Source organism: Scatophagus argus, chromosome 5 (genome assembly GCF_020382885.2).
Source record: "Scatophagus argus isolate fScaArg1 chromosome 5, fScaArg1.pri, whole genome shotgun sequence".
NCBI lineage: Eukaryota > Metazoa > Chordata > Actinopteri > Scatophagidae > Scatophagus > Scatophagus argus.
The window spans coordinates 27,085,381-27,098,863 of record NC_058497.1 but is presented as its reverse complement, the minus strand read 5'-3'; the positions used below and the strand labels follow the sequence as shown (position 1 = coordinate 27,098,863).

General features: G+C 44.4%; 1 protein-coding gene across 3 annotated transcripts in view; it reads left to right on the top strand.

Moving 5' to 3' along the window:
- The window catches only part of si:cabz01090165.1 (uncharacterized protein LOC100333421 homolog), a 207,200-nt gene that overhangs the window by 86,619 nt on the left and 107,098 nt on the right, over positions 1–13,483 (top strand). The gene's annotated exons all lie outside the window — the stretch shown is intronic.

The following is a 13,483-nucleotide window of genomic DNA, read 5'->3' as shown; positions in this document are numbered from 1 at the left end:
CTTCATACCTGTTGTACTTTTTAATGTACTGTATTGACTAAATCACTTTAGTTGCAGCTTCAGAGTACTCAGTGCTGATAGGCTGATTGTAACCAATCAGATCGTGTTTTGGGGCGGGACTTTGAGCCGTGACTCTGTCTGTCTCCCATATACACACAGTACGACGAGCACATACTGCACTGATGTGGATTTGATTCCGCTGCAGTCCTGTTGATTCTTTTTAGAAACGAGACACAAACGATGAAGCAGCTCGTGCTTTGATGATTTCTTGTTAAAGTACAGCGTGACGTGTGGTGAGGAGTCATGATGAAGAGCACCTTGTCTGTCGTTTCAGTGTTGGACGAGGAGCCTGCCAGATCAATACAGTAACTTAACAAGCGTTTAGAATGAAAGCATGTAACAAACAAAGTGCAGGATCAATAACCAGAATCAATGAATGATAATAATGACTAGACTTTGTACATTGTAGATGCTACTTGTGTAATTAATCACATGAATTGTTAGCTGCATTTTACATGGCCTGCAGCGGGACAGAGTTCAGGCAAAGCTAAATGGAATGTAGCCATCGTTAGCGTTACCTGCCCTCCATGTTATGATGATTTACACATCTCATAATAACGTGCGTTGCTTTGTGAGATTTCGGCCAAAGGCAGCAAAGAGGGAGTGATTTCCCATTAACTAAAGTGATGTGTCAGAAAAGTGAAGAAATGATTTCCAAGAGAAACATGTCAGTGTCAGAGCGACCCAAACGTCTTCGCTGCTGTCGCTCAGCCTGCAGTCTGCACAACAGAGGCCTGTTCAAATGGCCGAGATGTGACAAACTGGTCACTTTCTGCCTTATCGCTGCCCTGCAAGCAAGACATCGTCAGAAAATTAATTTCCGTGAGCTCACTCGTTGTGTCCGAAGCGAGCCACGTCGCCCACCGTCTGCAGCCTGAGCGCGTTCACATCAGCCCTTAGGTTTTCATTTTCCCTTCATTTTGACTTATTTTTTCCTTCACTTATTTCAGGTACAATGTTTAACTAAGATGGGACAGGGCTGATAGAACATCACTGCCTGACGTGTCCAATGTGCATCTAAACAGACATCAAACATGACAGATAAAGACGGCTTTGCTGTCACAGAAAGTTTCATTAAGATGTTCAGCTCTTTCATTTTTCAGGAGTTTGAACTTGCTTGACTCAGTTGAAGCTGCTTTGAGGAGTGTTGAACGTGTTATGAAACAGCCTCCAGGTAAAACTAATATCTCCAAATGACCCACATGAGCAGACGAGACCATCAACATGGAAAGTGGCTCTTAGTTATGCACCACTTGCTTGTGACAGTACCAATAACTTGTATGTACGTCCTTCTGAGAACTTCAATGACTTCTTTGTTAGCAAGCAGAGCGATAGAAATAAAGAAGAAATCCAGCATTGTGAGGGCGATCTGCACAGGCAGGCAGGTGAGGTGTGCTGAACCTTTGGCAGGTGTGGACAGTTGGATGACAGTTGGATGACAGTTGGGGGGGGGGGGGGGGTGTTAACACTGAGCTGCTCTCCAGTCAGATGTCACCATATGGATCAGAGCTCCACAGCTTCAGCTGGACACCACTTGTTTCAGCTTGTTGACTGCAGCTCCATCGATCAGCACAGACCTCTCAGTGAGTTCAGCTGGGTTTAATTAAAATGCTGATTAGTTTCTTTTTTAGATAAATGGGAAGATTTCCTCTGGGCTCCTGCTGTGTTTGGAGGTCACATCCTGGTAAAGGATCTCGATCATCTGAAAGACTTTCAGCTCTTGAGTTAAATATTAATGAGAAAACCTGCAATTACTTTGTTTTTATATTTATAGCGTTAGTATTAAGTTATTGGGCTTATACCAAATCCTTGAATCCTTGAATTAATAAGTTACTTTATTTTTCTAGCAATCACAGTAATGCATTAGTTTACATTTAATTTGGAAAGAAGATTTGCAAATTAAATATTCATATCAAGGTATTTCCAGCAACATCATCAACAGTCAATGAGTACATCAATTGACAATTGAATTTCCCTTGGGATCAATAAAGTATCTATCTATCTATCTATCTATCTATCATTTTCAATCAGGAATTTAAACACACAATTTCCTTTCCCTTTTCTTTTCCATTTCCTTGCTGCTTTTCCTTTTCCTATTGGACTACGGCGTCCTTTGACATCACTTCGCTCTTCACGTGTCCCCACATGTGAAGCTGTGATGACTGTCAGAGAGCACCTTCTACAAGACCATACATACCAGAACAAACTTTACCCTGGACCAGATTTGCAAACTTCTTGACATCTTTCTGACCACCACACATTTCCAATTTAATGGGGGCATTTACAGACAGAAACATGGCTCTCCGGTGTCTCCTGTCGGGGCCGGCCTCCACATGGAAGAAGTTGACTTCTTCACACTGAGCCACTGATTCAAGTATGTGGACGACACTTCAGTCAAGATTAAATCCTATCAGGTAGAAACCTTCACTGAACAGATCAACTCACAACAACAACATCAAGTTTACACAGGAGGATGTCAGAGATAACAGGCGGCCTTTTTTGGGCTGTGCGGTACATGTTGAGGAGGACAGGAGTCTTATATCAAAATATAATGGAAGCCAACACGCGTGGACCAGTATCTGCTCGTTGACTCTCACCACCCACTGGAACACGAACTGGGAGTCATCAGAACTGTCCACCACCAGGTACAGCATGTTCCTTTGAAGGCCGAGGGCATAAAGAAGGAGCACATATACATTAAGATGGCGCTTAGGACTTGGGGTACCTCAACTGGACCTTCATCAAATCTTCAAGAGGCCAGAGAAATAACAGGATGGCTACCACCAATGAGGACACAGATAAGAGGTGCACAAACATGACTGTCCCCATATGTGGCCGTCCCAAGAACAAAACTCCTAAAGCAACTAAGCAATGTCGTCTATGCGATCCGTATATGTTTGATCCAGACCAAACGACTGCTCCATAAGTGCATGGCCCAAAACAGGAGGGCCAACCCCATTGGCCAGGATTCTGCAGTCCATCTACTTCTAAAGGAGAGGGGACATTCATTACAGGACAATAATGGTTTGAGAGGGTGGGGAAAGAAGCCATCTATGTCCACCTGGAACAACCTAACCTCAACAGAGGCAGTGGTCTGTGTCGCCTATCAACCACCCACCGTGCAGCCTTGAGACGCAGCCATGTTTTTATTCCTCAGTGATTTCTGCAGTATTGACACATGTTAAACAAATCACCGCTGAGCATGTGGATCCAAAGACACGGTGAATCAGACCTTCTGTTGGACTTCCTGCTGCTATGGTGAAATTTTGGTTAGGATTAGGCCCCGAACACGGACATCCATCTCTTATCAAGTCCTTTTGTGGTCCTTTCCGCTCCACCCAGTCAGACTTTCAAAATAAAGCTTCCTGAGGAGCACTTCAGCTGAGGGTCACAGTTAGTTGGAGTTTAGAAATATGACTGCTTGGTCTGGTTTGGTACATGATGTGTCTGAACCAGTGCAGCAGACGTCTCCTTTCTCTTCCCATCTGCACTCCAGTCATTCGTGGAGTTTTTACAAAAGTCTCTCGAAAATCTTCCTCACTTTTTTGTCTCAACTCATAAAACATGTTTACCTCTTTCATAATTAGAACAACTGCTCCTCTCTTTTTTATATCTTGGCTTTCACTGCTGTGCAGGAAGCTCTTTGTGTTGCTGCACTGCTTTTAAAGAGCTTTGTATTCAGTGAAGCTCAGCTGCTGTTTCCTGTGCAGAAGGAGGCTGCTGAGCCTGAGCCATCCAGTGAAGTGCTGAGGATTTAACAAACACCACGAATCCTTCTGTTCTACTGAAACACTCCCTATCACTCTGTGCTTTAATCGACTCAAACTCATTAAGGCTTAAATTACAGACTTCAGTGATGAAATTAGTAATTTAAGGGACTGTTCCACTGTATAATAACAGGTTCTTTTGTGCTGCTGGATTATGACCAAACTCAATTAGCAGTAAATTATCACTATGATCTGCTTTAATTGACAAGATTCATTTTTAATGATTCATTGTTTAAATATTTTGATGTTTCTGTGTGTTTTATGAAAGGACAGTGAAAAGAGAAATGATCTCAGCATTAAGCAGTGAATGATTTGTCACATGGAGGCTGAAGGAGGAGGGAGAGGAAGTGAGCAGAGTGAAGGATGGAGGATGAGCTGGAGGAAGAGGAGCAGCCGTGGAATCTGAAGTCATGACAACAAAGAGCACAATATAATGAATAAATCACTGAGCTGCAGATGATTTGAACTGTGAGGCTGACAGAAAGGAAGCAGAAACATGTACATCTCATTTCAGCATCACATACAAGCAAATGAAAACATAATCAAGATAATGACATGAGAAATACGTGACGTTCATGAACAAAACGCTGTGGAAAATACAACATGGCCAAAAGTATGTGGACATCCACACCTAAAATAAAAACCGACTTACACTTACATCACACGAAATGACGTTTGTACGTTTGTAGTCTTGAAGTGGAAAACAAGTCACAGTGTACATCGCAAAGGCCTCATATTTAATGAGTCGACTGAAGACGTGTATCAGGATGTCGGATTTTTGTTTGATGGATCACATTGCACATTTCCCTTGCTGTAATTATGCGTGTTGCATCATCAGGTAAACAGGAAGGAATAACTGATGTGAAGACAAGACTCTTGATGTACACTGATTAACAGTTTACAGTTTCCCTTTAAATGGTGGAGGCAGAGGAGAGCGAGCGGCAGAGGGAGGCCCACTTGACTCTGACTGCAGTCCTTCACAGTTATGAGCACAAGTGTTTCCACCCGACCAACCGGCAGTCAGCCAGCAGTTAAGAACACTACAAAGACTCTTGTCATGTCATTATCCAACCAGCAGCCACTTTGTCTCCATCACACCATCCACCCATCGCTGTGCTCGCTTTCTTCTCCGCCTCTGTCGTTCTCTTGTCTCTCAGTGTTTATCTGCCTCCTCTCCTCTGTTCTCCCTCTGTAATCTCCATCTGATTAACACAGAGCAGAGAAAACGAAGCCAAGAGGTCCACCTGGGTCAATCACTGTAATAAGTGTGTGTGTGTGTCAACTGACCAACTGACTCATCTACCGACCTACTGACTAAACCACACACAGCTAAGTTTACCACGTTTTAGCTACGAGATGTAAAACCCTGAGCGAGATGTCACTCAGCGCTCTGTTGGAGCTGCTGTACCAACCAGCTGACTTTAGCCTCTGTTTTATTCCATCCTGTCACGTCTCCTGCTCTTCTTTGTATCACCCGATGATCAGGCAGATGCTTGTGTTTCCACAGAACAAATCAAAGTTTCAGCAGCTTATTTAGATCTGTTTCATGTTGAATTGAAAGTGATTTTGGTGGATGGTTTTCATTGATGTTTCCATTACAGTTTGAAAATCAGAGGAAAAGATCGATGAAAGCTCAGGAAGCAGTGAATTCTTCCAGTCAGATGGAGGAAGCGAACATTTGGCTGTCTGAGCGGAGGAGGCGGCCGTGTTAAATCACTGACCGATTTGTTTTCTAAGCAGGAAGATGTCTGAGAGAGATCCTCTTTTTGTGAAACGGCATACTGTCCAAGTAACTCACACACATTTTAAAGATTTAGAGTGTCTGTTATGTACCAGACAAATGCGCTTGATTACTGTTTGTCATTTCTTTGTAAGTTTGTGTCTCCCTTTCTGTTGCTTCTGTCTGTCAGGGGATGGCAGACCAGAGCATTAGAGCGCAGCAGCCAGACAGTCTGGTGACAGTAAAATTAGTGGTCTTCTATCTGCTGCCTCTCTGGATACGCTTACGTTGTTAGGTCATATTATCGGCTCTGATTTCACTGAACGGCAGGCGGAAGGCTCATGGGACTGCAGTCGTTGATAAACGGCCTCAGAGGTTTGCATCTTTATTAAAATTGGGCAGCGAAAAAGAAGACGATTGTGTCTCTTCTCGACGTGTGCAGATTCTGCACATTGGACATGTTGGTAGTTCAAACCCTGATGAGGAGTGACCAAATTGGATTACGGTTGTGTGTGGAAAGTCGGCTCTACCTGACCTCTACGTACGGTAACGAAGCGTTAAGAGTGTGTGGGACGTTTGGACTTTGACGGTCGGGAGGCTGGACAGGAGGAAAAATTAGGTTTGATGTACAGTGAACCCTTGTTTATCGTGGGGGTTACGTTCCAAAAAGAACCCGCGATAGGCGAAATCCGTGAAGTAGTCAGCTTTATTTTTTAACAATTATTGTACTGTGCCTCTTCCTCCTGACTCTTTTTCTACTGGCCCAAGATCCGCATCCTCCTCCTCTGCGCTGTCATGAATGTCATCGCTGTCAGCAAAGGTTTCATAAAGTGTTTTAGCTTTTGTGCGGATAACGTTGGTATCGTTATTATCGTTACCTCGCTATAACGAAAGGTGAACCGCGTTATAGCGAGGGTTCACTGTACTTAAAAGTTACTGAAAGAGTTGGGCGAGAGGTAAGACTCTGATGTGGGATGAAAGAGAGAAAACCGAACGGAAAGGGGCAAAAATGAGAGTTGAAGATGTTGACAGGAGTTTCTCTCTGACGAAAGAAATTGGGAGTAAGAGGAGGAGCAGCAGATAAGAGGAGAAGGACGACGAGGACACGAGAGGCTGCGGAGGTTTCGAGGATCTGCGGCTGATCACAATCCTCCTTGATCGTATTCTTCTGCCTCACCAAATCAGACGGATCCTCACATTAATTATGATTAAATGAAGAGTCCTTCAGAGGCAGCACGGACCGGGACAGGAAGAGACTGAACAAGCTGGTCAGGAGGGCCAGCTCTGTCCTGGGCTGCCCACTGGACTCTGTGGAGGAGGTGGGTGAGAGGAGGACGTTAGCCAAGCTGACATCCATCATGGACAACACCTCTCACCCTCTGCATCAGACAGTGGAGGCTCTGAGCAGCTCCTTCGGCAGCAGACTGCTACACCCTCAGTGTAGGAAGGAGCTACAGCAGCTCCTTCATTCCCACTGCTGTCAGACTGTACAGCTCAACAGTCTAGTCCTCTTTCCTCCCTTATGAGGACTTGTATATAGCTGTATATTGTGCTGTGTTTACTGTATCTTGTAAATTGTTCATTTATTTTACCCCTATATTTTTTTTGTAACTGTTTTGCGTACTTTTGAATCAGAGAGACGAGCTAACAGGACAGCAGCTGACGATACCTTCACCACACAGGAAGCTGACGAAAACCTGACCCTGATGTCACCACAGGGAGGCCTTCGTCCCTCCATCTGTCTCACACACACACACAGGCAGACACACATCCATCACCACAAGCCATGGCCATATGGTTATTATGGGTTGTAATCAGCTGGAGGTTTCCATGACGACCAGTGCTTGAAGTCTCTGAACTCTCACACACGCAGAGATCAAAGCGCTGAGGTCAGATTGGACTGATTTTCAGACTTCAGTGTTTGTTTGCTCCACTGTTTACGTGACTTTAGTCGCTTTGCAGATTCAACCAACCAATTGCAAATAAATTATGATGTCATATTATAGATTACGATATAAAATATTATTGATCCTTGCGGGGAACTTTGAATGCTCACGACTTTTGCTCCTTCACGTCCTCATGTGGTCAGGTGTCCACAGCTTCAGCTGCTGCACATCAGCGATGAAACACACTTCGCTGTGTATAGTTACACAGTTTGCATCAATGATTTTTACTATGCGTCGCATGTCAAAGTCTGATGCCGTGTTGATCCCTGAATGCCTGAATGTCCCACCACATCAGTCGGTCTCAAAGGACCTGAGGACTGTGTGTCCCTTTCTTTAAATGATTCAGTTTTGGCCTTGAGGTCGTCTGTGGAAAGAACATTTGAGCACTTTGAGCTCCATGAGAGAACAGCAAAAACCTGTGAGTGATGGAGGGACAAATACAAAAATCTTTTTGATTTTCTCTTCATAAAACCCTGACCTTCACACACACACGAGAGTGCCTGATACACTCATCAGTTTGGCTGTGTGTGTGTATGTGTAGGCTGAATAAAGCTGCAGCGTGCAGAAAGGAGGAGGATGAAGCTGGGGGAGGGTGTGTCCCTCTCAGCTTATCTCGCCACAGAGAGCTGCACCTGCTGCGGTTGCCAGGTTGCCAGGAGGTTTACAAGCAGGGCAAAGTTGCCATGTTGAAGTGATTTTGAGCAGGGAAGGTGAGTGGATTGGAGGCAGCACAGTGGAAAGAATCGTGGCGGCACGTCAGGCTCTCCGCATGTCGAGTGCTTCAGTGTTATACAAGGCACAAGTTGCCAGGTTGGAGCGAGTTTTAAGGCGGGAGGAGGGGAGGTGGATGTTGTCAGGATGTTTAAGACATACAAAGGTGGAAGTGGACTGGGTAATCTGGAGACATGGAGGCTCAGTCACAGCTCATTTGAAACACGCTGTGCTCCTTCAAGGTTGCCACTTTGGAACAGTGTTAATCCAGTGAAAAGGTTAGTTAGAGGATTTCATACCAACAGAAACAGCTGAGGGCTTTTGCAGAGGAAGGTATTAGCTGCCAGGTTGGAGTGGCACTGGGTTGCCAGGTTTGAAGGTAGTCAGAGGAGTTTTATTGCAGTGGCTTTGGCAAGTTGGAGGCTTAGTTGCACTTTTAGAGCAGAATGGGAAGGACTTTTGCAGTTTGTATTTATTATTTTATTATTTAAGATAAGATAAGATGAATTTTATTGATCCTGCAGTGGGGAAATTCACTTGTCGTGGCAGCTCACAAGAACAGAATAGAATGCAAAAAGAGTTGCAAAAAATAAAGACATAATAAATTAACAATTTACAAGTAAACAGTACAATATACAAGAAGTCAATATTTATAGTCAGTATTTACTTTATTCTCTAGCACAGCAAGTGTTTGGAGAAGTAATGAAAGGCTGACCAGGATTCAGGAGGAAGATGGTTAGAATTAAAGGACAGTGAAGCTGATTTATGAGTGCTGTGGACAGTCGACAGGTGGATGTTTTATTTCCAGATTTTCATGTCTGACATGTTGACAGGTCGGTGTTGGTTTCCAGAGTTATTTTTAACCAAAGGATGGTAAGAAACAAAGCCCTTGTTTTCCATACCTCTTCCAAGCAGCCGCTCCTTGTTCAGCTCTGGTCACATGGCTTCGCTCGTCCTCCAGGGACTTATTATAATGAGCTCCATTTCCTTGTTGTGTCTTGTGGAATTAAAGTGAGCTCCGATGCGCCTGCAGTGTATCTTTTAAACAAGCTTTGCTCATCCAGCAACTCGTCAGCTCATGCAGGCCACATGAGAGAAGAAAAGCGGGTCACCTTCGTCTGAGTATTGGTGCTTTCTGCACCGAGAATGTTGGCTGAGGAAAGGTGGCTGTATGAAGGACTTTCAAATGAAAGTAAACATTAACCACAAAAAGAGGATCCAGCCAGGACAAATGGCTGATGTGAGGAGCGTCTGGTCAAAAAGGTGTTCCAGGCTTTGAAGCTCCAGGGGCAGGAACCATCCTTGCTTTTCATTTTAATTCATTTTGATTTTTTTTGTAAAATTAGAATAATGTCATATCTTGAGTGATTTAGAATTTTACCCCTAAGACCTTTCTTTTCTGTGTTTTGGCATCAGATAAACGAAGTCTGTGTTTCCCGACTGAAGTCCAGCGATTATCATAATTGGTTTCCATGAGCCTCATGAATTTGCACCCATAATTATATTAGAGCTATCATGAATAATTTCCACCACAGCTTAAGTGATAGAAACTGCAGGAAAGTAAATGTTACAAACCCCAAATTATCAGATGATTGTTGTGTTTGGTGAAACATGAAGGGAAATGAATGTTTATATGGAGACAATATAACTGCATGGCATTCAGAAGATAACAGATTTCAGGGAAAATAAGAGCGTGAACACAAGTTCCTGCTTATTTTGCTCAGAGATTGTCATGATGGAGGGTGTAAAGCATTGGTTGCTGCACTGTTTCCAGATTACGATAAATAAATTGGGGCTGTGTGTTTCTCAAACAGGTGAGACAGCAGACACACCAGCCAGGTGACTCACGTTGTTCACAGTGCATCACAATGTGGTCTTTGTTTTGGGGATATTTTTCATCATTCAAACATTCTAATAATGGCAGCATTCAATTTAACGCATCAATTTCCACAGCAGAGTTTTACTAAAATCTTCACTGAGCCGAGCACAGATCAAAGCACACAGACGAGTAGCTGACCTGCACCTGCTGGCTGATCCCCGCCGTGCTCAGGCTCAGCACACAATGAAGACACAAAATGGTCGACTGTGCAGCCTCTGACAGAAGCCTTCCAAGCTCACAGAGGTTGGGGTGTGTGTTCTGTAACCTGTGTCCTGTGTACAGTTCGAAAGAGACAGCAGCCAGGTCCACCTGCTGCGATGTTATACTGCTTGTGTGTTGATGATACGAGGAGCTTATCAGATGTATGAGTTCGGAGATAAAGTTTTATTGACCCTTCACGATCCTGGAGGAGCAGATGGAGCCCTCGGCTAAAGTGGGGGAAATAACGGCGGATTTTAGTTTTTGTGAGGGCCGAGAGGGTCACAGTTGCCAGGCTGAAGCAATACTTGCAAGTTGACGTAAAATCTGCTTTCTCAGATGCCGCTTAAAACAGTATCAGCCACAGTCGGAGGTTATTTCTTCAGCAGCCTTACGACTTATTCACACAGCTGCCAGGTTGGACTGTTATCAGTGTGACCTGAGCCGTTTGACAGGAAAGCACGTAATATGGCACTGACAAAGAGGGGATATATGGACTGGCGGTTACTTTCTTCTCCGGAGTGGAGAAAGGTTACAATGATACGAAAAACAAACAGAGAAGAGAGAAAGAAAAATGAACAGAGGAAGAGGAGTGTTGTGTTAAATTCAGAGGGGGGTTATTCAGTGCTAACACTTTGTGAAGTTGCCAGGTTGGATTGGTGCTGTTGGAGGCTTAAAAATACAACAGTCAGGAGACATGGTCTGTCTTTGTCAGAAAATGTTGCCAGATGGGACTGAGAGAGTCTTTATATTTGTGGAGTTACTGGGTTTCAGCAGCAGAAGTCGATACTAGAATTCTGCCAAGTTTATTATGAAATGTGTTGACATCATTTATTTGATTGGTCACATGGTCGCACACAAGATTTATTCCACCATCATAAAAATGTTTTATTCCAGATCTGGCTGTTGGAGTTAGTCCACAGTTTTGTCATAAAGCTCTTTGGGTGCATTTATTTGATTGAAAGATGTCAGTTTTTGCTGGGGGAGAAGCCCCAAACCTGCATTCACATCTGAAGTAATTCTGGCATGCAGTGCAGCACCAAGTTAGCTTCAGCTTCGGCAGAATTTGAAGTGACTGCTGTGATTCTGCTCTGATCTGAGATTCACCACCGGCAGAAGGGATTCTCTTTTCGTGGTCGTTTTGAAAATAGCTGTCTAATCCAAACAGCTCATACACTTCACACATTCACACATGAGTGCAGAATAACACAACACACCTCCCTCCCTTCACGTCCAATAATGTGTGGCTTCCCACCAAGATGAGGACCCTGGACTGCAGCCAGAAGCAGCATTCATCAGGAGGTGGTAAACTCCACATTCAGCCTGATGAATCACTGATATTATTTGTGAGTGTTGTGTAACTTTTGGATTTCATTATTTGGTGTTCCCACCATTCCTCAGCCTCTCATCTCTTTTTGCTCACTCTATTTAAACAGTCAAGACGGCAAAGGCAGACAGAGTGTTTGTTTGTGTGCCTTTTCTCTGGTTGGGTTCTTTCTTTCTGTCTTATGCTGAAGATCAGCACAGTACTGACAACAAAACCTGTCACTTGCTGCTGAGATTCTAGACACCTGAAACTTCTTCCTTTCTTCCCCTCTCAGTTGTAGCTTGAGGAAATATCTGGATGTGATAGTGTGTTTTCTACTTCTGGCAAGTACCCAAAGGAAAGAGAAAAACTCCCAACAACTAAGCAGACTCAGGAATGCAAATTACAAAATTGATTACCGTGTTTTGTCTGCGTTTTAGAGTGGATATCTCCTTTAGCGACCACAGAGTCCCTGAGGGACGAGTAGAAATGGTGGCAGTGGACAAAGCAGAGTGTGGAGACAGTGAAGAGCTGCCAAGCCTGGCGGGTTTGAACCGGGGCAACAGGAGGACGGCTGCCAGCGTTATTTTACAAAAGTGCTGACAGTTTCCAGCCAAGGAAAATGTACTTAGAAACCCAGAAAATTTCCTGCAGTCACCTATTTAGTCTTTTCCACTTCAGTCTCAAAGGTTCTTTTATAACTGTGGAAACACATTTAGGAAGTGGGCCAACCTCATAGCTCTCCGTGGGAGGCTAAATGTTGAGTTTCTCAGTGGGGAAGAAGAAAGGCTGGACAGATTGACTGAGATGATATATTTGGTGATGAGGTGAGAGACAGGAAGGTGTAAATAAATGACCAAGGGGAGAGCGATGAGGAGGTTTAACAGTCAAGGTGAGTGAGAGGGACTTTACACCATCTGTCTGTGATGTTCTTACTCCCAGAGGTTACCAGCTTGGCTCTGTTTTACCATCAGAGCTAACAGTCATGTAGAGCCTTGACAACCACGAGACAAGGTCATCTCCTTACCTGCAAACTGTGTGCACTCAGCAGGAAGTTGCTGAACTTCTATCCAGACTGCACATGTCGAGGCTGCCGGGTGTTTCCAGCACCTGCGACGGTGCACCTCCTGAGGACGGATCAGTTGTCCACAAAACTCAGTAACAGTGTTCTGCTTCCTGCCCTCATGGTTGTTGCTGTTTGATGCTGGACTTGACACTGACTGGTGCAATAAAGCCCTCTGATTGGATTTCAAAGAGCAGCCCAGTTGTTTGGTGCTGCACTTTCATGGACAGAATCATCAAATGTACTTCAGTATTGAACCATCAGAGCTGAAATATCCACACATGACAATGGATCCCCCATTTCCCATAATGCACCTCTATTTTGTTTTTTGTTCTTTCATGAGAAAACCCCAACGGCATCATTATGGCATCATCGGGGTTGTTAGACTTTCAAAATAAAGCTTGCTGACAAACAGTTATGACGTGTGAGGACTTTTGGACTGCTGTTAACATTGTGAAACAGTCACAGTACACATCCATCCATCCATCCATCTGCTATACCGCTTATCCGTCAGGGTCGCGGGGGAGCTGGAGCCTATCCCAGCTGACTACGGGCGAGAGGCGGGGTTCACCCTGGACTGGTCGCCAGTCAATCGCAGGGCCAACACACAAAGACAGACAACCACACACTCTCACACTCACACCTAGGGGGCAATGTAGAGCAGCCAATCAACCTAATGTGCGTGTTTTTGGTATTGTGGGAGGAAGCCGGAGAACCCGGAGAAAACCCACGCAGGCACAGGGAGAACATGCAAACTCCACATAGAAGGGCCCAGACCGGGATTCAAACCTGGAACCCTCTTGCTATGAGGCGACAGTGCTAACCACTGTAGC